This window comes from Ictidomys tridecemlineatus, chromosome 8, assembly GCF_052094955.1.
Source record: "Ictidomys tridecemlineatus isolate mIctTri1 chromosome 8, mIctTri1.hap1, whole genome shotgun sequence".
Classification (NCBI taxonomy): domain Eukaryota; kingdom Metazoa; phylum Chordata; class Mammalia; order Rodentia; family Sciuridae; genus Ictidomys; species Ictidomys tridecemlineatus.
In genome coordinates this window covers 11,755,496-11,776,461 of record NC_135484.1, presented here as the reverse complement: position 1 = coordinate 11,776,461, position 20,966 = coordinate 11,755,496, and the positions used below count along the sequence as shown (strand labels likewise).

At 39.0% G+C, this 20,966-nt stretch overlaps 1 protein-coding gene and 1 non-coding gene across 11 annotated transcripts in view; one reads left to right on the top strand and one right to left on the bottom strand.

Annotated features, from left to right (window-relative positions):
- The window catches only part of Scaf8 (SR-related CTD associated factor 8), a 282,467-nt gene that overhangs the window by 97,143 nt on the left and 164,358 nt on the right, over positions 1 to 20,966 (top strand). For 2 of the 10 annotated variants that reach the window (XR_013424748.1, XR_013424747.1), the window contains one exon: positions 2,780 to 2,961. The exons of the other annotated variants lie outside the window; for them this stretch is intronic. The gene's annotated coding sequence lies outside the window, so the exon portion shown is untranslated. The remainder of the gene's footprint in view (positions 1 to 2,779; positions 2,962 to 20,966) is intronic. 10 annotated transcript variants of the gene reach the window in all.
- Positions 17,024 to 17,129, bottom strand: LOC120889346 (U6 spliceosomal RNA). The gene has a single exon (XR_005733259.2). It is a non-coding gene; the product is annotated as a U6 spliceosomal RNA (small nuclear RNA).

The window sequence follows — 20,966 nt, the reverse complement described above, 5'->3', positions numbered from 1 at the left end:
TTCTTCTGTGAGCTGTTTTTGGAGAGCTCATAAATGGAAATACACTTGCTTTTATGTCTGGAAGGGAAAGTATTTCTAATGCCCAGTTTTGCTTTCCCTAGGTAGGTGTCTCTCTCATTCTCCACAGAATCATGTGAAGCTTTCCACTTAACACAGACGCGAGCAGCCTTCCTCAGCTCTCAGCAGAGGGCCTGGCTTCCTTTTTCATGGTACAGTTAGTAAATGACAACCCCTCTTGGCTTCCAGTGTGTCCTCTTTCTTCTCCCAAGAGACAGTTGCCCCCTTCTTTCCCAGGGACGTTGAACAATTTGGAGACATTCTTGGTTGTCACAGTGAGGTTGAGTGCATCTGGCATCCAGGATCCTGCAGTGCACCCCAGGACAGAGCCATCTGTCTCCTTGACAACAGTGCTGAGGCTGAGACCCTTGCTGCTTGCTGGTTTCTGTCTTACTGTCCTGTGTCACTCAGGACACCACCTCATCACATATTTTCTCTCTCCTGTATGTTTTTCCTTTCCCTCTTTACTGACACCAACTTTTCCTATTAATGTGCTCAAGTTTCTCACACAAAGAAGTAGAATTTTTCTTTTGACCTTTGTTATTTGCTAGCTATTAGTCTTCTTGATTCCTTATGGCAAGAGGAATAGTGTTTCTAAAGAGGAAGGGTGTTTCTAAAGAAATTCTAAGGAATTGAAGGCAAATCATTTCAGTTTCTTTTTTTCCACTGACACTGCTCTGTCTAGGTGCTGGTGGTCTCTTAACCAAATCCAGCAGCCCTTTCCTCTGCTTATCTTCCTCGTTCCCTCAACACTGTTTAATGACAGTGACAACTTTATCTCACAAGACTTTTCCCTCAGCTTTTGCAGACTTCTCTCCAGTGTCCATCTTCACCTTCTTCATTGAATCCCACAACTCCTCACCTGGTTCTCTCGGTTCACAAACATTGGCCCACTAGTGGCCACACCAGTGATGCCCAGATCTACCTAGATAGTTCATAAGTATCTTACACTTAATCCCCATGTGTTCTCTCCCAAATTCCTGCCCAAAGTGTCCTTTGCCCTGGTCTCACTGCTTGACACCCACATTCTTTTCATCTCCCGAGCTAGAAACTGGGAAACTACTCTCTTGTACATCCATAATATCCCTTGGCAACAAATAATTACGTTTAAAGGGAATATTATTTTTCCTCTTTAAACGTAACTATAAGTCTCATTGCCGTGTCCTGGCCTTCACTTGGTCCTTCAGTATCTCTTTACTTGGCTTCTTCAGGCTCAACACTGATGAAGGCATCTTCTGCAGTGCTCACCAGTGCCTTTTTTCCAGAATGCTCCTTGAGAAGAAGTGTATGGCCTCTGGGGCTGTACTGCCTGGTTGGAATTGAGGGCAAGCTTTTTGGTGCCTCATAATTCTCAGTGTTACTGAACATGTTAGGTTAAGTAAGTTAAAAATGTAAAGCATTTGGAATAATTCCTGGCATATAAATAAACAGATGTTTGTTACTATTATTATTAAGTATATTCAGATGTATATTACAATATTATCTAGGAAGAGTCCTTCAATGATGTGATAACTTCCCCAACAAAGTCCAAACTATAAGTCTGGCATGCTGGACTCATTTTGATGTGAGTTTCTCATCTCCCATAAACCCCGTAAGCACCATGTGTTTTAGCAATTTGATATTACTTCAGCTGTTTCTCCAGAGTGCTTTGCTACTTGTCTTTTGCCTGAAATGCCATCCTGGTCTCCTCTGCACAGACTTCCTGCCCTTTTCCTCTCACTGCATATGTTAATTACGGTCCTTTGCAGTTAACAGTGCAATTGCCTGTTGTTCCTTTTTTTTTTTTTTTTTTAAAGCAGTGGGCTCATTGAGAGCAGAAACGAGATCATGTGTTCCCAGTGAAGTGCCTGAATCATAACACACATTTAAAACGTTGAGGGGGATAGCATTTTTTTTTTAAGTGAAGAGAATTATAAAAACAAAACATTGAGATCTGGAAAAATTAGTCCTTTGCCACACAGATCCTTGAACCAGCAACTTCAGCGTGACTTAGAAGCTTATTAGAAATTCAGAACCCCAGACTTTCAGAAGCAGTATCTGCAGTTTTACCATCCTCATGGTTCATACCATGACAATATTTAAGAAATGGTGCTCTAGTTCATTTCTTTTTCACCCAACATCAGATTTTCTTTTTGTTCAAAACTATATTATTTGATACTTGTAAAGATTTAAAAATAAGCAAATAATGCTTAACGGCAAGAAAATCAAAATATATAAAAGGGCAAATTTAATAAAGTTATGTATTTTTAATTGTACGTCTCCTAAGATAACCATTAGCAGAAACTCTAGGTCATCTCTTGCTCTGGCTAGGGCAGGGACAAGGTTTTGGGGTTTTTTTGTTTGTTTTGTTTTGATTTGGTACTGGGGGTTGAGCCCAGAGGTGCTCTAGCACTGAGCTATAGCTACAACCCATTTTATTCAGTATTTTGAGACAGGGTCTCACTAAATTGCCCAGGCTGGCCTTGAACTGCATTGCTCTGATTAGAGGTGTGGCCACTGTGTATTGAAAGATCGTTTTGAATTAGAGTCCTCTTTGTGTATTGAATAGTATTCGATACCATTCTGACAGTATTTGTAACAAGAACATTTCTTAGGTGAATATTTTTATTTTGCCTATAGACCACATTTCATCAAGTCTTGGGGTGGAAAGCTGAAGGAATAACTTCTTAGATGGTTTTGGCCCTAGCTAATTTATTTGGCTCACTTTTCTGCCTCCCTTTAGATACTGATGGAGTGCCCATAGGGGTAAATACAAGTTAGTCAAGTGTGGAAGGCCAAAAGTAAATGACATTGATAAACGAGATGCAAAGATTGGAAAGTATTGAGGCTTCGTTAAGTTGCTGTAAGCACCTTGCCTCAACTCAAGGACATAAAGAGGTGTCTTCTGTACTTTAACACACAATGGTGAGTGCTTATAAGAAACATCTTTTGTGTAACAAATATTTCCATCATAGGGTTAAAGTTTCTATTAAGATATTTCCAAAAATTATGGGACATTTGATTTTTTAAAAGTATAGGCTTGAAGTAAACAATTTGAAGTTAAATATTTTCATTTGACATAGAGTTCCAATTTTATTTCCAGATTCTTTGAAACTATGTATAAAACTTAGAACTTTAAACTTTCAGCTTGATTCTAAAACTAAAATATATAGATGCTTGAGATGTCTGAGTTGGAAAAAGTGTGACCACATGTATGTTGTTGGAATGGAAGCAGATTCATGCTGAATTCAGCAGATACTTACTGAAGAGTGTATGTATTTCAAGGGTCTTGATAGATACTTTACATAACTGTTGGTGGTGCTAGGTGGCTAAGAAAGAGAAGATTGACAGAACACAACCCCTTCTTCCAGGAAGTTTAGCTTTTGGAGGGGGACAGCCAGTAAATTACATCTCTGTGTAATGTTTGAAATGCTGTAGAAGAAGGATCTTTGGGATCTTTCCAGAAGAAAGAAGGGTACTAGTTGCTGGGTTTCAGTTAGAAGATGCTTTTTTGTTTTAGCAAATTAACTCCCTAAGTCTCAAGATCCTCCTCTGTGGATAGATAGATGAGGAATATATCTACCTGGAAGGCTTGTTTTGAGCATAAAATAAAAAATGAATGTTCACCCAGGCATGGTGGTGCATGCTGTAATCCCAGCAGTTTGAGAGGCTGAGGTAGGAGGATCAAAAGTTCAAAGCCGTCCTCAGCAATTTATTGAGGCCCTAAGCAACTTAGGGAGACCCTGTCTCAAAAGAGCTGAGGATGTGACTCAGTGGTAAAGTGCCTCTGGGTTTAATACTGGACACCTCCCACCACCACCACCAAATGCATGTTCAGTACTTAATTCATGTGTACAACAGACAGTTCATTATGAAATACAGACTGCATAATAAATTTTGGCTGCCAGTGATAATCAGGCAGTTTCTGTGTAACTCAAGGGAGTCTGTCTTCTGTCTTAGCAGTTTCTGCCCCCCATTCTGTCCTCTTTTCTTTTTATATTCATAGCCTCAGTGCAGGGATTTGAGGGGAACATCTCAAAAATCTCGGAGGTCAGTTTTAGTTTTCTTTGGAAGTTCTTTTTCTCCTATTGTCCCCCTTAACTATAGTCTCCTGTCACTTTTTAAGTTTTCCAGAACATTAATGGTATAGTCTTCTTACAGTGTGGTGTCTCTTGTCATTCAATATTTTTATTGTCCAGTATGGTACCCCTGGGTCAAGTATAGCTATTTACATCCAAATAAGTTAAAAATTTAATTCCTCATTCACACTGGCAACCTTGAAATGCTCCATCACCACTTTTAGCTGGTGACTGGAATGTTGGACAGCACAGATACAGATTTCCAGAATGTTACATGTTGTGGTGCTATTGGAATGGTGACTGCTGACAGCATCTAACCAGGGAAGTGGACTATTTGCTCCCTCCTGGGTACATGGACATTGGAGATGGAGTTCTTCTCAGTGGAATGGGCTGGCTGAGAAATAAAAGCTAGGAAAAATAGAACGGCAAAAGAACCTCAGGATACAGAAAATGATTTCAAAAAGCATGGGCAGGATGGGCAAGGATCGAGCTTCTATACTCTGGCAAAATGGAGACCATGCCTACTTTATTTATATAGGAAGATATCAAGTTCTCCCACAGAATGTTCTTCTCAATAAAAGGTCAGAGTGAGGCTGTCCATTTTTCAACAGGTTATGCCCACCTTTGGAGCAACCTTGAGAGATCTTCCTAGCCCAGCGAAGATAAAGGCCATGTGCCTTGGGTAATCTATTGTGTGGTAGAGCCACAGATAGTTCCCAAAGTTAAACCTAAAATCTCCCTGGCTACATGCCGAGAGAAGATCCTCAGGTGTTTTTCACGGATGACTCCCTGCAATTTGCCTTGGCAATTTTACGACTGAAAATTCTCCCCCACCATATTATTTCTTCAAAAGCTTAACACCTCTGGCTATTTCCCGTTGAGCTATAATGCTTAACAATTTTGATTTATTTTTATAAATTAAACTCTGGGTAGGTAATTTATTTGCATTTTAAGACTTACTAAAATATTAGAGTTTTTGTCCAAAAACAATTCAGTGAAGTTTTCAAATAGTATTTTAGACACATATTTAATATATTATTTTGGATAAAGGTAATGGTGTTTGATTACGAGAAACATACATTCAGCCGACTGCTTTCATACCTCTTTCTTCTTCAGTCTGTTACCATATTTGCGGCTTTATGTTTTAAGCAACTCAGAGGCTTGTATTTTCCAAATGCAGTCAGTATTCAGATGCCGGTCTCTTCAGCTTCCATTTACATCTGTGGTACCACTGACTGCAGACACAAAAACATACTGACACATGATTTTGACTAAGTCAGCCTGTGATGTCCTGAAGTCAGATAGTGGTGATGGCTGTACTACTTTGAATATACTTAAAACTACTGAATTATATACTTGAAAGGGGTGAATTTTATGATATATGAATTAATACCTCAATAATAAAAAAACAGTAATGTGTGTAAAGCACTTGGTAGATGGGATATAATAAGCTGTCTTTATTATAAAGATCAGCAGCTGCTTTTATCAGAAATCATTTGTGATTCAACCATTACTAGATGATTTTAATGAGGTTTGCCCGCAGTGGAATGTTTATAATGTAAAAAAGGTGTTTACTAGCAACAGGCTTTGAATTCAGGTATTAAATATAGCAGTTTTTGTTGTTGTTTTGTTTGTTTGTTTGTTTGTTGCAGGAGAGCATTCCATGTTATAGTCAATATTATAATATTATTTCCATGATTTTCTTAACATAAAAATAATTGCCATTAAAATGGTAAATGTCATGTCATTGTTTTTTAAAACAATAAATCTCACGTCTCGTGAAGTCATTCATCCTTGGAAAATCTTTACTTGCTGTTTTATAGTCCCATCCCTTTTATTCAGGAAAAGATAATTACAGAGATTAAAAAAAAATTTGTAATGATAGCAGATTATATGTATCTTCAGTTTGGGGCTTTTAAAATAAACATGGTTTCAACTGAAATCTAATGTTTCTGTGTACCAGATACTGAATAGGGCACACAGGAAATAAACTTCATGCCGTAAATTAATCAATCTAAAGATGTTGTTGTCATAAAAGACCAAACATTCAGCTGTAACAAGAGTGTCACTAAGTTGTTTAAATAGAAAATGCTCTGATCCCCTTTCAGAACGACCGTAAAGAGGTACTGTAGAGCCTCGGAATGCTGGTGGCAGGAAGAAATCAGTGGTTTCAAAGGCTTCCAGGAGAGCTAGTTGAGGACAAAGACAGTTTGCCAAGTGCAGTCCCAGTGCCCATTCTGATGTGTGATGGTTATTTGTTTAGTTTACAGTATTTATTGGGATACAGCTTGCTGATAATTAAATACATAAGTTGCCGCAACTGTTTATCAAGCCATTTCTATGCGCTATATTTTGTTAGGGTGGGTGGGAATGGAGATACTAGGAAATTCCGTAACTGTCATGGTCTTCAAGGACTAGAAAGTTGTCGAGTGACGGGGGCGCTGAAGAATGGTGTACATGAGGCTGAGTACAGTTGAGTGCTCCAGTGAGATACAGTGGCGACTGAGTCAGGGTGGCAAGCCGGGAAGTAGATTCCAGTGGGACCCTGAAGGGCTCCACTGAAGGCAGAGAATGGGTGAAGGGCATCCTAGACAGGGTGCCAGCCAACCAGGACACTAACAGGGTGCAGCTTCAGCGTTCCTCAGAGGCAGCCTTCAGAGGTGACAAGTTAGGAGCTCCCTCTGGCTGGAGCTGACAGTCACTTTGGGAGTAAGTGATGGATATGCTTCATGGGTTGAGACTGGTCAGACAGAGTCTTAAGTGCCAGAGGCTTTTCTGACACCTAAGGCTGGGCCTAGGCAGAATTACAAGTAGGTTGTTCCGTTTTGCCACTATTTTTCTTGTCTCTCCATTGTCTTAGTCCTCTTGGATGTTGACAGCCGTTATTCCTTGAATTATCGTGAATTAGTGGATAATCTTTTAAAAGATTCTCTTAGAACCTCACTTAAATAAGTGACTTTTTCTTTTAAATCAAGAGCTTTCCTTTCATATTTTCATTACTGATGAAATGGCAGGTAGCTCTCACTTTTGGCCAGGGCAGACTGCCCTGTGGAATCCCCCATGGAGGAAGCCACCCATACCGTAGCTCACATCTTCTAGATCAGTGTTTCTCAAGGTGTGGAGCATGGATAACCGTATTAGAATACCCAGAAGATTTTTGAAATTAAAAATGCTTAAAATACGGGCTAACCCCTTTCAAAAGACTAGAGATTTAAACTTTGGGAGCGGGTGGAGGAACCCTGCATCTTTAACAAGCAGTCCAGGTAATTTATATGTAAGCTGAAGTTTGAGAACACTTATTCAGGAACCAGTGTATAGAATTGTCATTCCAGTCAGGAGATTTCTGAAGACTTACTTCCTATGTATTAAGTTGCTTCTTCCCATCATATGTGGCCTCTTGTTTTCAAATGGAAGCCAAAAAAACATTAAATAGTTTAGTGGTGCTTGGGGTCAGCTTTGTACTGTTTCTTACAGTGCAAGCAATTATTGTATAGCACAGCAAATGATTCCACCTTTGAATGGTTGAATACTGTGTGAACATAGCAGCACAGCCTGCAGTGTTTGTGTTCAATCTGTCAAATCTCATATATCAAATTCCTTTTAAGAATGTCAGCACTCTACCAGTTCCTGGAGTTGAATGTTTTCTACTTTACCTGTTGAACTGCTTGCTTCCTTAAGATTTCCCTGCCTTAATTAGGTTCTTTCCTAGAGGGTTAAAATGAGCACTGAATCTGTATCTTTAAATTCTTATAACTAGCCTTTAAAAGAAAAAAGTTGAACAACAATTCCAGTTCCAAAACACCATCTCATTTGGGTGACAGTGGCACACTTTGTAAATCCTAGTGACTCAAGATGCTGAGGCAGGAGATTTCAAGTTTGAGGTTGGCAGGAGCAACTTAACGAGATCCAGTTTGAAAAGCGGGGGTGGGGGGTGGGAGGAGATGTAACTCAGTGGTAGAGTGCCTCTGTGTTCAACCCCAGTACCACCAGAAAAAAAAGAAGGGGAGAAAAACCTCTCAAAAGTGAGATTAGGAGCTTGGGTTGTGGCTCAGTGGTTAGAGCACTTGCCTGGCACATGTGGGGCACTGGGTTTGATCCTCAGCACCGCAATAAAAATAAATGAATAAAACAAAGGTATTGTTTCCATCTACAACTTAAAAAAAATTAAAAGGCTGGAATGTAGCTCAGTGGCAAAGCACTTGCCTCATATTTTTGAAGCTCTGGGTTGGATCCCCAGTCCCCCACCCCATCAACAAAAGAACCAATAATAATAATAAGATAATTAAAACTTTTTTTTTTTTTTTTTTTTTTTTTTAAGATGAGTGAGTGAAGCTGGCCTATTTTGGAAGTGTGCAGGGGTGGGTGGAATAGAGAATCACTAAGGATCATTTACTTCTCTCTGGGTACAAGTTCTAACCCTTGATGTGGGTACTGCCTTTTTGTTACACTTGGCTCCCTCTAGATTATTTTTTTAAATATTTATTTTTTAGGTGGAGATGGACACAACACAATGCCTTTATTTTTATGTGGTGCTGAGGATCGAACCCGGGTCCCACCTGTGGTATGCGAGCGCTCTACCACTGAGCCACAATCCCAGTCCTCCCTCTAGATTATTGACCTTTGGTTAATATAATTGTGAGTAAATTCAGGTTATTACCATTTTGTTACTTTTTTGACTGACAGGCAGATTAGATACTTAATAGAACAATGAATTTCTTTATATTCATTTGAGTTAGGAATGGAACCAATAAATATTTATTCCCCATGGCTATAATATATAATGTAGTGTGCTCCTTTTCATTCTAGTTTCTTGGTAACATTGAAAAGAAAATCTGTCTTTCTAATGTGTCCATACAAGGTCCTTGAACTAGAGTCTCTTGTCTGCAATGTAAAAGGGCAACAGTGGGAGGAAGTAGTGCGTTAGTCCACCTTCTGTGAAGCCCAAGAGCTGTGTTTAAGAAGACCTTCAGAAGTGGCAGCTGGGTACTCTGCATTGATCAGATTAGATGCAGATGTGAGGTCTGGCTTTAGCTCTCCTTTGTTCTGTGTATCTCCTTTGTTGATTTTTAATTTGGAATGTTTTCACTTTTGTTTACCTTTAAGAAAGGAAAAGGCATTTTGTAGATAACAGGAATTCAACACCCCATCATGATGCAGATTGATGCAGTTAGTTTAATGTAGACTGTATAACTTTTTCCATTTGCAACTTAGTTGTGTATTTAAATGACAAAGAAGTGGCCAGGCAGATTCCATCAAGGAATGTAGTATTTAGAGCTTCTATCATGTAAGACCTATGTCATATGCTTCGAGTAGAAAGGAGGATTTTGAAATTCTTTAGCCATCCAAAAAAAAAATGCTCCTGACACAGCAGCATTACTACCAAGTGAAAAATCAAGTCATTAGCCATAGCAAAAGTCAGTTTTCAGTTAGCAGTTTTCCAGAAATCATTTGATTTTTAAATCTGCTATAAGACTGAATTGCACTGTTATTAAAATGGAACATCTGGAGTCTCTTTTATAAAACTGAGAAATGAAGATGTCTCTGGTCAAACATGAAAGCTTTTAGCTGAACATGTTATTTTGAACCCTTTACAAGGGTAAACCGTCCTATCTTCAGGATTGTCACCTCATTTTACTCTTTATGTGATATTAGATACCTTTCTGTGGAATATACTGTAATTTCTAAGACCCACCCCACAAAGACAGGGTGTCGCTGTGTTGCCCAGGCTGGCCCCAAACTGAGGTTCAAGCAATCTTTCTGCCTCAGCCTTCCAAGTAGCTGGGACGTGCATAGTGCCCAGCTTGATTTGTGTTAAATTTCAGTTTAAAGAACTGAGTTTGGAGTGTTATTAATTCCCCTCCTGTTGTGAACTTTGGCAGAATTTTGCCACTGCTGAATGATTTATCGGGGCCAGGGTTTTGACTCTTTCATGTATGAGGGCAAAGTTTTACAAATCATGTGATGATTAGCTTTGCCAGATGCGAAATGTTGCAGTTTTTGTTTCCCAAGATGATAGATCTTTAAAAGTGGCCAAGAGAATTGATGAGAAAAAGGATAGTCTCCAAAACTTCTGAATTGTGAAATTATAGTCAATGCTAATAAACACTGTGGATGTGGAGATGTTAGTATAACTTGTTCACAAACTCTTTCAGAATGAAATCTAAAACACTCTCTCAGGGTCAGATGAGCTACAAAATAAGTGGAGTTTGCATTTTTTTGTTTTTGTTTTTTACTTCTAATGATTTTTTCCACTCTATTCTTTATTTGTTCTTTTTTTATTATGTTTTTCTTTTGTTGATATTTAAATGAGTCTGTATCTGGCGTCTTTCAGGGAATTTTTTAAAAGTCATCCCTTTTGTGCCCTCACTCCCTCTGTCTCACTCGCACCTTCTTACATACAGCAAAAGCTACACATCACTGAAGTGAATGGCCACCGAGTGACCGGGAGTTCACAGGTGCGGATTGAAGGCCATCCCAGACCTCTGCTCTCCGGCTGTCAGTGTGTAGCCAAGCTCTGCTTAGGCTTTGTGTCCTTGTTGCCTCAGTGCAGCTCACTTTGACATGGACTAGCTGCTAAATGGAAAATTCACACTGTGGAATTTCATACTGGACAACCATGTTGCAGTTACTGCTGCTATTTGAACAATATTTTCTCAAAGTAAAGGGAGAAAAAAACCAACCTGTCATTATAGCATTTTGGAGCCTTAGCATTTTAAAGCAGTGTTGTGTGTTTGTAAATAGTAGTGGTTCTCAAAAAATCTTTTTACTACCTTCTTCGTCCTCATGAAGAATTCTGTCAGGCACAGAATTTATTATTCTGGTTGCTTGAGGACTTACACAAATCTTTCCTCCCATGATATCACATTCTTTAAGCCAACTAGGCTCAGCCTTAAACAAAGCTTTTGAAATTTATGGAACAAAAGCTTCTCTAGGTGAAGGGGAATATCATTTTGCTCAGAGCTAATTCTTGGAGTGTCATTTGGGGTGATGCTTTGAATTAAGCAAACAAATAAGAAAATTTGTGAGAATGCTTGATATTCCCCTCTAGAGTAACCTTCATGAGAAGATTTATTTCCTTTTAGCATTTTACCCTATCAGTCATCTTCTTATTTTTAAAACTGACAGTTTCTTTTGGCAAATAAATGTATCAAATAATTCGTCTAAGCCAGGCACAGTGGTGCACTCCTGTGATGCCAGCGACTCTGGAGGCTGAGTCAGGAAGATTGCAAATTAAAGGCCAGCCTCAGCAACTTAGCAAAACCCTGTCAGAAAATAAAAAGGACTGTGGATGTAGCTCTTTTTGATAAAGTGCCCCTTGGTTTAATCCCCAGTACTCCCCTCCTCCCCACACACACAAATAAAAGGTCATTTAACCAAAAGTTTGACAAGTTTGGTACTCTGTTGAGAAAACCTACCACCCTGACCTGTTTCATTTCTACTGTCCACTGCACAGCTCTTGTAATTCAAAGTGATCTATTGCATATTTTTTTTTGTTTCTTTTTTAAAAATAGTACAAGTTCTCATAAACAATTCAAGCAATACCAAAGACTATGAAATAGAAAAGTTCATAGCTGGCCAGCCATCCTTTCTCCTTGCTGAAGTGATCACCGCTATCAGTTCTTCACATATCCTTCTAGATGCACATAAAGCAGATCATCTTTTTAATGCTTTTTGAATGCATAATATTCCACTCCTTGGCTAACCCTAATTTATCAACCAATCTTCTCCTGAGAAACATTTCAGCGATTTCCTGTTTTTTTTTCTCTCCCCTCTATTATACGCATTTTTGGCAGAGTTTTAAATGTTACTCCTGTTTTAGACATGTTATTTTAGAGTACTGTCAAGGTTTTCGTATTTACATAGATTTCTTAATTGAATGTTTATAATTTTAAAAGCCATGAAGTCTTGCAGGGAATTAGCGCTGATTTGTAGAAAATTGCTTTTGTGGTCCTGTGCTACCCTCAGGTGAAGGAAGCATTATCCTGAGGGCAGAGTGGAGCAGGGACTCCAGTGAAGCAGTGAGGGACCCAGCATGGGGTTTCACTAATTCCTGTCCCCTACCAAGAAGTCCTTGGGTTTGTGAGGCTAGGCATGTTGTGCTTCTGTCACTGTTGGGTGGGAGGAGAGTGGTAAGGCTGAATTGTTCCTATGAACAGCTCTTGAACCAGAAAGCCAGCTCCCTGTCTTTTCTCACCGCCCCCCTCCCCAAACGAGAGAGGAGCTACTTTCCAGTATTCAGAAGCCGGGCCCCCAGTGGCTCCAGATAATGTTGCATGGGGTTGAGACAGATTATATGAAAACTTTAGATTATTTTATTGAAATCTCCATATTTTAAGAATAAGGTATTTAAAACATGTCTTTATAATTACTTGCATAGAGATAAGATAGGGCCTTCTTCACCTTGCTCTCCCCATAGTGCCTCACATAGCAGACAGCAAGTAGTGATCAATTAACAAATAGAAATGAAAAGACAGTTTTGTTATACACATCTGTAAATCCTATTTACCAAAGATGAATAGGAATGACGTCATTTTTCCTAATTTATCACTCCTATTTTAGCAATAAGGAACATTTCTGGAAAAAGAACTCTACATTTAATCTATTCTACTTTGTGCAAAAACAAGCTAATACACCAATCCTCAGTTATATCTGTTATTAAGCTTAGTTAAAAAGAAAGCAAATGGGAAAGCAAATAAATTTAATAAACTTGTGGATAATTAATTTTTTATAACCCTTGAGACTTAAAAGAGAAAACCAAGACTTGACCTATTATTTTGAAAAGAAAGCAAAAATATTCATGAGAAAGTAGGCCACTTAGTATTTGACAATAGAAAGTTTCAAAGCATTTTGAAAAGTTTTATTCTGTAATTTTTCTGTAATTGGTGCCTTTGAAAAATCTTAGAGTATATTGGTGATATTTCCCAAAAGGATATTTTTATATAACAGTTTTCATAACTGTGATACTATAGCCACAGTATTATCAGCGGGATTAATTTTTGGACTAAAGTACTGTTTAGTTCTCTCCTTTAATAATATGATTTCAGCCTACTTCAATTTGAATGTTTAATTCTAGTAGAGGAGTAGATTTATTTAAGTAAAAATTATACAAACATTCCAAAGAATAAGCCCTGCATCTGAAAATTCACTGTGGAGTCAATCACATTTCAAGATTCTGTTTTTCTACCAGTAGAGGTCACTGTGCCCCTATAGAAGGAAACCCAGTGCTGATGGTCATCCTAGAACTAATAATAGTCGTTACTGGACTGGAATTTCTGGGATCTTAAGCCCCAGCCCCAACTCACACACACATCAACAGTGACACTTAGCTATCATCAACCAAGAGTCATTTGTCACTGTTTGTGCACGTGAGACCATATCCTGATGAGGGCTAGTGGAGTTACAGCCCAGCTTCCCACAGTATACTTGGGCAAGTCAGCTTTAGCACCAGGAATGGTTCCACAAAAAAAATTAAACAAACCAAGACATTGAATCTCACGAGTTTGATAGAAGCTTAACATTCATCAGATTCACTTTGGAGGAAGTGGGGTGGGGAGACTTTTATTATTTTAACAATTTGCAAATCCCAGAGAGTTTCAAAAGAATTCTTTTTAGTACAGTTATCTGCTTATTACTAATGGGAATTTGCTTATTAAAACTGTTCAGACCTTTTTACCATGGTAGTGTCTATATTACACGGTATTTCATTGTTTGCATATACTAACCAAGTATTATCTAGGAGAATAATGTTCTATTGGTTTGTCTACAGAGATATCATCTCGGAGGACTTTTCAAGAATAAACACAATGCGGTTGTTATAAAACTAGTGATGCCTTTACCAGATAACTAAAATAAATGCAAATTTCAGATGAGCCTTGTACATTAATCCTCCTTACTTTTAAGGAAGTTGTTACAACTTCACAACATGGAATGTTGTGAAGATAGCAAGCAGTAGGGAATCAAGGGACACTTCTGCAGACCAGTGTGATCAGATGAGGACCCTGTGCCTCATGCTTTTGCAGTGCCTTTCAACAACATCACTCTCATGCGTGCAGGGATGAGGGGACATTTGAGTCCTAGCTCTGAGGTTATCTTAGTGAACACTTTGTGCCTCAGTTTCCACATCTGTGAAATGGAGTTAAGAGTACCTGCCCCGTAGAGTTGTGATGTGATATGTGTGGAGTACTCACAATAGTCTAGAACACAATGAATACTTTAACTGTTACTACACAGCCTCACTTTTTCTAAACAGGGCCCATGTGGGGATATGAAAGTTGAATTCGTACACTTTCAACTATTCTTGACTATTTTGGGGATCAACAGAGTTTATTCTGTTTTTGAATTAACTCTTAATCTAGTTCCATATCAAGGAACTAGATGAGTGTATAATCTTTAATGATTCAAGTTTTCTTCATTTTTTTTCTTTGAAGTTTGTTTCCATATTGGTAAAATGATTTTTCTCCTCTGGTCCAATATTTTGCTCTAGTATTTTCCCTGTGAGGTATATAATCATGTTGCACTTGCTTTTTTTTTTTTTTTAATGATTTGCATTTAAATGTTCTAGTTTCGATGAAAGTCATAAAATATAAGAGATTGTTTTCAGGATTGTGCCTTAATGTCCTAATTTATTATAGCACTTTGAATGTTAAAAATGTGTTCTATCATTTATAAGGCATTTGTGTTCTACACAATTAAGCACTTAAAACAGTAATCTGGCCATTTATACCACATACTAATTCTGGATGAGGGAAATCAATATCTGGTACAGAAACATACACATTTTTATAGGTATAGATTTGGTCTCAAAAGGTGAGACCAATAATAATTTATTTTAATTTTTATTATTGAAACTCCATTCTCTAATAAATTATGTGCATATGCACTGCCTCTGTGTAGGTGAGATAAACCCATTTCAGTGAAACATTTTGGTTTCAGCTCACTACAATCTATTACTAGGTATATGAACTAGGAGAAAAGTTACTGTCAAACGTGTCTAATAAACATCCAGTATTTCTTTAGGGGTGGGAGGGATTCCCTAGACTAGACAAAAGGAATCCCTACAGTGTCTTCTCCAGTAACTGAAGAACCATATATTTCTAAGACAAAGGGTGTTAAAAGTGATGTTTCAGGAAATATAAAAATATTCCCTGAAACAAACCTCATATTTGCACTTAGGCTCCTGAGTGGGTCACGTAAGTGGCTCCCCACCCCGTGGGCCCAGGAGCACACTGGTAGACTGTTGCGCAGTGCAGCATCATTCCAGCCATTTCTTCTATGTGACTGTGTTTAACCGACCTATAGATCAGCCACCAGGGAAGGAAGTGGGCCTCCTTCCTGTTTCTCACAGTTACATTAGCATTTCTTGCATGAAGAATGCAGAATGCCAGTCAAGTCTCTGCAGTGGCCTCATGGCTAAGGGGGGGAACTTTTACTGGAATATACTGCTGTGAGTTACAGGGGGATTTTTGTGTTTTTCTTTATTGGTGCACTATGATTTATGTATAATTATAGTGCACCAATAAAGTGGGATTCCTTGTGCATTTTGTACATGCGCATGACATCATTTGATCACTCCATTCCCAGCACCTTCCCTTTCTTTCCCTTGTTACTCCCCTGATCAACCTGCTCTATTCTACTATCCTCCATCTATTATTATGATTTTGTTTTGTTTTGTTTTGGAGACAGTCTGGCCAAGTTGCTGAGGCTGACTTAAAACTGGTGGTGATCTTTCTGTCTTGGCCTCAGGAGTCGCTGAAATTACAGGTGTTCATCACCACACCTGTTTTCTTTAAATGATAAAAATAATCATTGCTTTTTTATAGTATTTCCATGCATTTTATAAGTTTAATAAAGAAGATAATTGGAGATACAGCATCAGTTTAGCCTTTCAGAATTCCATTGTGTTGATTTGTTTCATCAGTAATTCTTTTTTTATTGGTTCATAATTTTTTTTATTGGGATATTGGTGCATGCATGTAACATAATTTGATCAGTTTTCTCTCCTTACCCTCCCTCCTCCCTCCCCCTGCTCTCCTTTTTTCCCCACCTTTTTTTTTATTGGCGCATTATAGTTGTATGTATTGATGGGATTCGTTGTTATGTATTCATACATGCACACGATATACTATAATTTGGCCAATATCACTTCCCTGTACTTACCCCTCACTCTTCCTTGGTCCTCTTTCTCTACTGATCTCTCTTTCAATTTTAGGAGCTCCATCCCACCTTTGATTTTCCTCTTTAGCTTCTGCAAATGAGAGAAAACACATGATCTTCGACCTTCTGAGTTTGACTTATGAGACTTAACATGATGGTCTCTGGTTCCATCCTTTTTCCTGCAAATGCCATAGTTTAATTTTTCTTTATGGCTGAATAAAACTCCATTGTGTATATGTACCTCATTTTCCTTATCTATTCATCTGTTGATGGATACCTAGGCTGGTCCCATGGTTTGGCTATTGTGAATTGTGCTGCTGTCAACATGCGTATGCCATGTACCACTGTAGTAAGATGACTTTAATTCTTCAGAATAAATACTGAGAAGTGGTGGTATAGCCGAGTCATATGGTGGTTTCATGCCTAGTCTTTTGACTCCATAGTGGTTGTACTAACTTATAGTCTCACCAGTGGTGTAAAAGCATTCCTTTTTTTCCACATCAGCATTTACTGTTATTTGTATTCCTGATGATTAATTTTATTATTGTTGTTGTTGGAATATCAGTGCATGCATAGAGCATAATTTGATCAGTTTTACTCCCCAATACGTCCCTGTTCCCTCCCCTCCTCCTCCCCCTGCTCTTGTTCTGCTCTATTGATTTTCTTTCTGCTTTCAGATGTCTTTTTCTCCCCACTTTCTCTTCCCTGCCACTAGCTTCCACATATGAGAAAAATGTGCAGTAATTCTCTGAGTCGAAAATATGGAACGCTTCATGAGTTTGCCTGTCATCCTTGTGTAAGGGCTGTGCCAGTCTACTCCTGTCGTTCCCATATCAATGTATGTGCTGCCGAGGCAAGCACTCACCAATAAATCTTTTAGGGAAACTCTGAAAATAGCCCAGAAAACTATTTAGACCACATTTCAATAATAACTTCATTATAATTGGCTTTTGTGATATTTGCAATATTATGATCTATTCAATTTTTCTGTCTTCTAAAACAAACAATATAACTATTTTATTAGATATTAAAAGCAGTATTTGAAGGCAAAAATTAATTTCTTACATTTGTGCTTGTGGACAATTGTCATTTCTTTTGGGTCCAAGGAAGCTAGGAGCTGGAGATACACTCTGTATTAAATTATTGAACTTCTAATCTTAGATGAGGGGCCTGAATTGAAAGTATCATCCTGCCATTGAATGTATTCATTCATTTATTCATAGACTCTGAAGCGCCATATGCAAAAACAAAACAAGGTCTTTGCCCTGGAGGAATCAATCCCCAGTGTTGTTGAAAAAGCAAACCTGCAGATGGACAGATGACTAGATGGAGGGGTTGGCTCTGGATGGAGGTGTGAGCAGCGTGCCTGGCAGGTCTATCGGGGAACATCCGCCATGGAGAAGGCTGGACTAGGGAAGGCAAGCAGAGAAAGTGGTGCTTGACCAGGGACGGTCCTGCAGCTTGCTAGAAGTGAACTGCATTTACAGGGGCTACTCAAAGGCACAAAAGGACACAAGGGCCTCTGCCCAGCTGACTGCAGTGGGAATCCGCAGCAGGAGGTAACTGGTTCAGACCACAAATATACTCTCACCTTCTGAACTCACATCATCATGTAAACAGAAGTGAAGTCAGGAAAAGTGGTTGGGAAAGGCTTCAGATTCCCTGTCTGTTTGGGGTCCAGTACTCCTGTCATCTTCCGAAGTACCCAGTGGCCTTCTCCCTCCCTCAACCTTGATCAGAAATGACCCTCTGCTAGATCAAAAGGAAGATATCATTGCTTTACCTTACCTTTCTATATTTTAGTAGTCAGGACTTCTTCCTTCTGCACAGACCTATTCTATATGTAAAATTTTAGCTAGTTGTTATTTAGGGTATTAGAATAATGTATGGGCAAAGAAAACATCCCTTTGGAGTCAAACTTCCCTGAGTTTCCCTAGTCATATCACATGGGGCAGGTTTCTCGGTTGCACTGTGCCTCAGTTTCTGCAAGAGGGTTTGTAACAGCACACAGTAGTGCAACTCCGAACAGGACTGACACGTGGTCAGCACTTAATACACAGTAGCTATTTTTTATCATTATTATTCTCTAGATAATAGAAAAGAAAATGTCAAGACTGCAGACTTTAGGAGCGCCAGGTTCCTAAAGACTTGTTGTCAGTGTTCTTCTTCAGAGTGCCCTAGAAAATGTATGGAAATGGAATGGGGAAGGGTATCTTTAGATTGAAAGTCTTCTCTCTTTTTAGTAGTCCTTCCAAAAGCACACATCTTACAAGACATCTAGGTGACAGTGTATTAGATGTGGCATAAAGCACCCCACAATCAGAGTCTCTGTTGTTGTGTGTTTTTTGTTCAAAAACAGATAGCATTGTTGTGCATAAACAGGTAACACAGTATAGAGAAAAAAGTCATTCCAGAAATAACTCAGCAGCAAGAACTGGATGGTATGTGAGCAGGGATGTTATTTGAGAGTGTTGCCACCCACATGGGCTTTTTCCTCTGCACTGGGGAAGGGAGAGGTGGGGACTGGTCTGTGGAGCTTAGCGCAGAGAGAGGCTGCTACCGCCCTCACGGGTTCCGTGCCAGCCAGCTGCCTGCCAAGCACAGGGGCTGAGCCGGCTCCCCACCCCAGAGAACCTTGAAATGATGTTGAATGCAGTAAGGTATGCACGGGACCGACTCTGGCCAGCACTGTGGGACCCTCACATTGTTTCAGTGCAGTGCAGTTTGTCTTGCCCAATGATATGCAGAGAACAGCAGGCTGTATGCGCCGGATCTGCAGCCACACACTGTTTGAGATCCTTGCGTTGTCCTTGAGACTTCACAAGGTTATATAGGTGGGTCATAGATCAAAGAAAATGAGAGCCCAAAGACTCTTGAGAGATATTGGAATGGAAAGTCGGGATAGTGAAGAAGAGGGAATTTGAAAAACATGTTGAATGTGCTTCATTTTATAATACACAATGGAGCCTTTTTAGATGCTTTTGGTTGAGGGAAGACAGGTGGAATGTGGTGATGCTGTAGGGGATTGTAGGGGCTTAGATTGCTCAGAGGTGTGAGATGAGGCCCAGCTCTGCAAGGTTTACAGATAGTTCCTCATCTGTAAAGCAGGAGAGAAAAGACCAGCAATTTAGAACAGCACCAAATGACATCACAGTGTAACAACTCCTTGGAAGTCTGGGGAGGCTTGAATTCAGCTTTTATAGAGAAATGGTGCCATTTGTTGTATCACAAGAAACCACACTCCCAGTCCAGGGAATTGAAGATAAAACAGATTTTTTTATATTCCCTTCAATGAATGACTGAGAAAAAATAGAGGCTTAGAGGGCTCTCAAATAAAAATACAGGACACCCGGTTAAATTTGAATTTCAGATTAAAGAGTGAATAAATTTTAAACATGCCTGAAATTCATGCTTAACTGGCATCCTGAATTTTCTCTTTCATTTCTCATTGGAAACCTAGAATCACAGTAGTGCCAGGACACTGACTATGGCTCAGGCTCATAAAAGATGCAGGCATGTACCAGGGGCTTGGCCTCCATGGACTCTTCTAGATACTCAGCAGTAATGGCTCACTCTCCTCCTTCTGCTCATCACCAGAATCACGGAGTGTCGATACAAGCATTTTAGTGGCATCATTGAAGAATAATAATAATAATAATTACTGTATTTTGAGTACTTTCTCTACTAGACCTATTATTACATAAATTGTTATATCCTCATGGGGAACAGGCATGGTTACCGCATTAAGCAGGACTAGGAACAGTTAACTTCAAGTTACACAGGTATTTTGAGCAAAGAATGGTTTAGACTTAAGGGTGTGTGACGGTGCAGCCTGAGTTCTTGACATCTACTCTGTATGGATTGACCAAGACAGCTTGTAGTTGACTCTATAACAGAAGTTCATTGCGGGATTGTCTTATTTTTCTTTACTATGATAAGTATTTTTCTTTATATCCATGGATTGTATGTCCAAATTCCATGCTCTATCATTTTCTCCTCAGATTTCAAGTTTGTTTTCTTTTGCCTAAAATAATACCTTTTCTTGCTAATTAATGTGCACTTCGGAACATGTAGGTGTGTTCTCAATTTTATGAATTTCAGCATGAATTAAGTGAATTCATATTAGGTATTACATTTAACAACCTGTATGCAAAATCCTATGTAGGTCTGACCTCAGGTACTCTGTTGATAATGTACCTGTTTTATCAAACTAATTATATCAAATTAAAGAATGAGAATCCTTTATTGAAAAATATCTTACCAACCAAATTGTGTTTAAAACTATTTTTATTAGCTTTCAGCTCTCTGAGACACAACCATCTCCTCCATCTGATTTCATTTCTGCCATGTTCTTGGTGACAAAGATTTTAGTATGAAGACAGTTGGTTGACTACAAATAGGATCTGTTTTTACTTGTGATCATGGATTTAAGTTTGGCAAGCTAAAGGAATGTCATGTTCTACTTGATGACATGACCAGTACCTACCCAGGAATTGTTCTAATTTAGAATGTTTTTAGTTCTCTTCGTGATTGCTGCTTGGAGTTTGGCCTACTTGAATTTGTAAGAGACTCTATTAAGAGAATTTAAAACCTGCCTGTACCCTGAGCAGCCTCCCTGTGTGGACCCACCTCTCCCCAGGTCATTTTGTCTCTTCCATCAGGTGCAAAGCTCCTGAGAGCCACTGTACACCCTGTGCC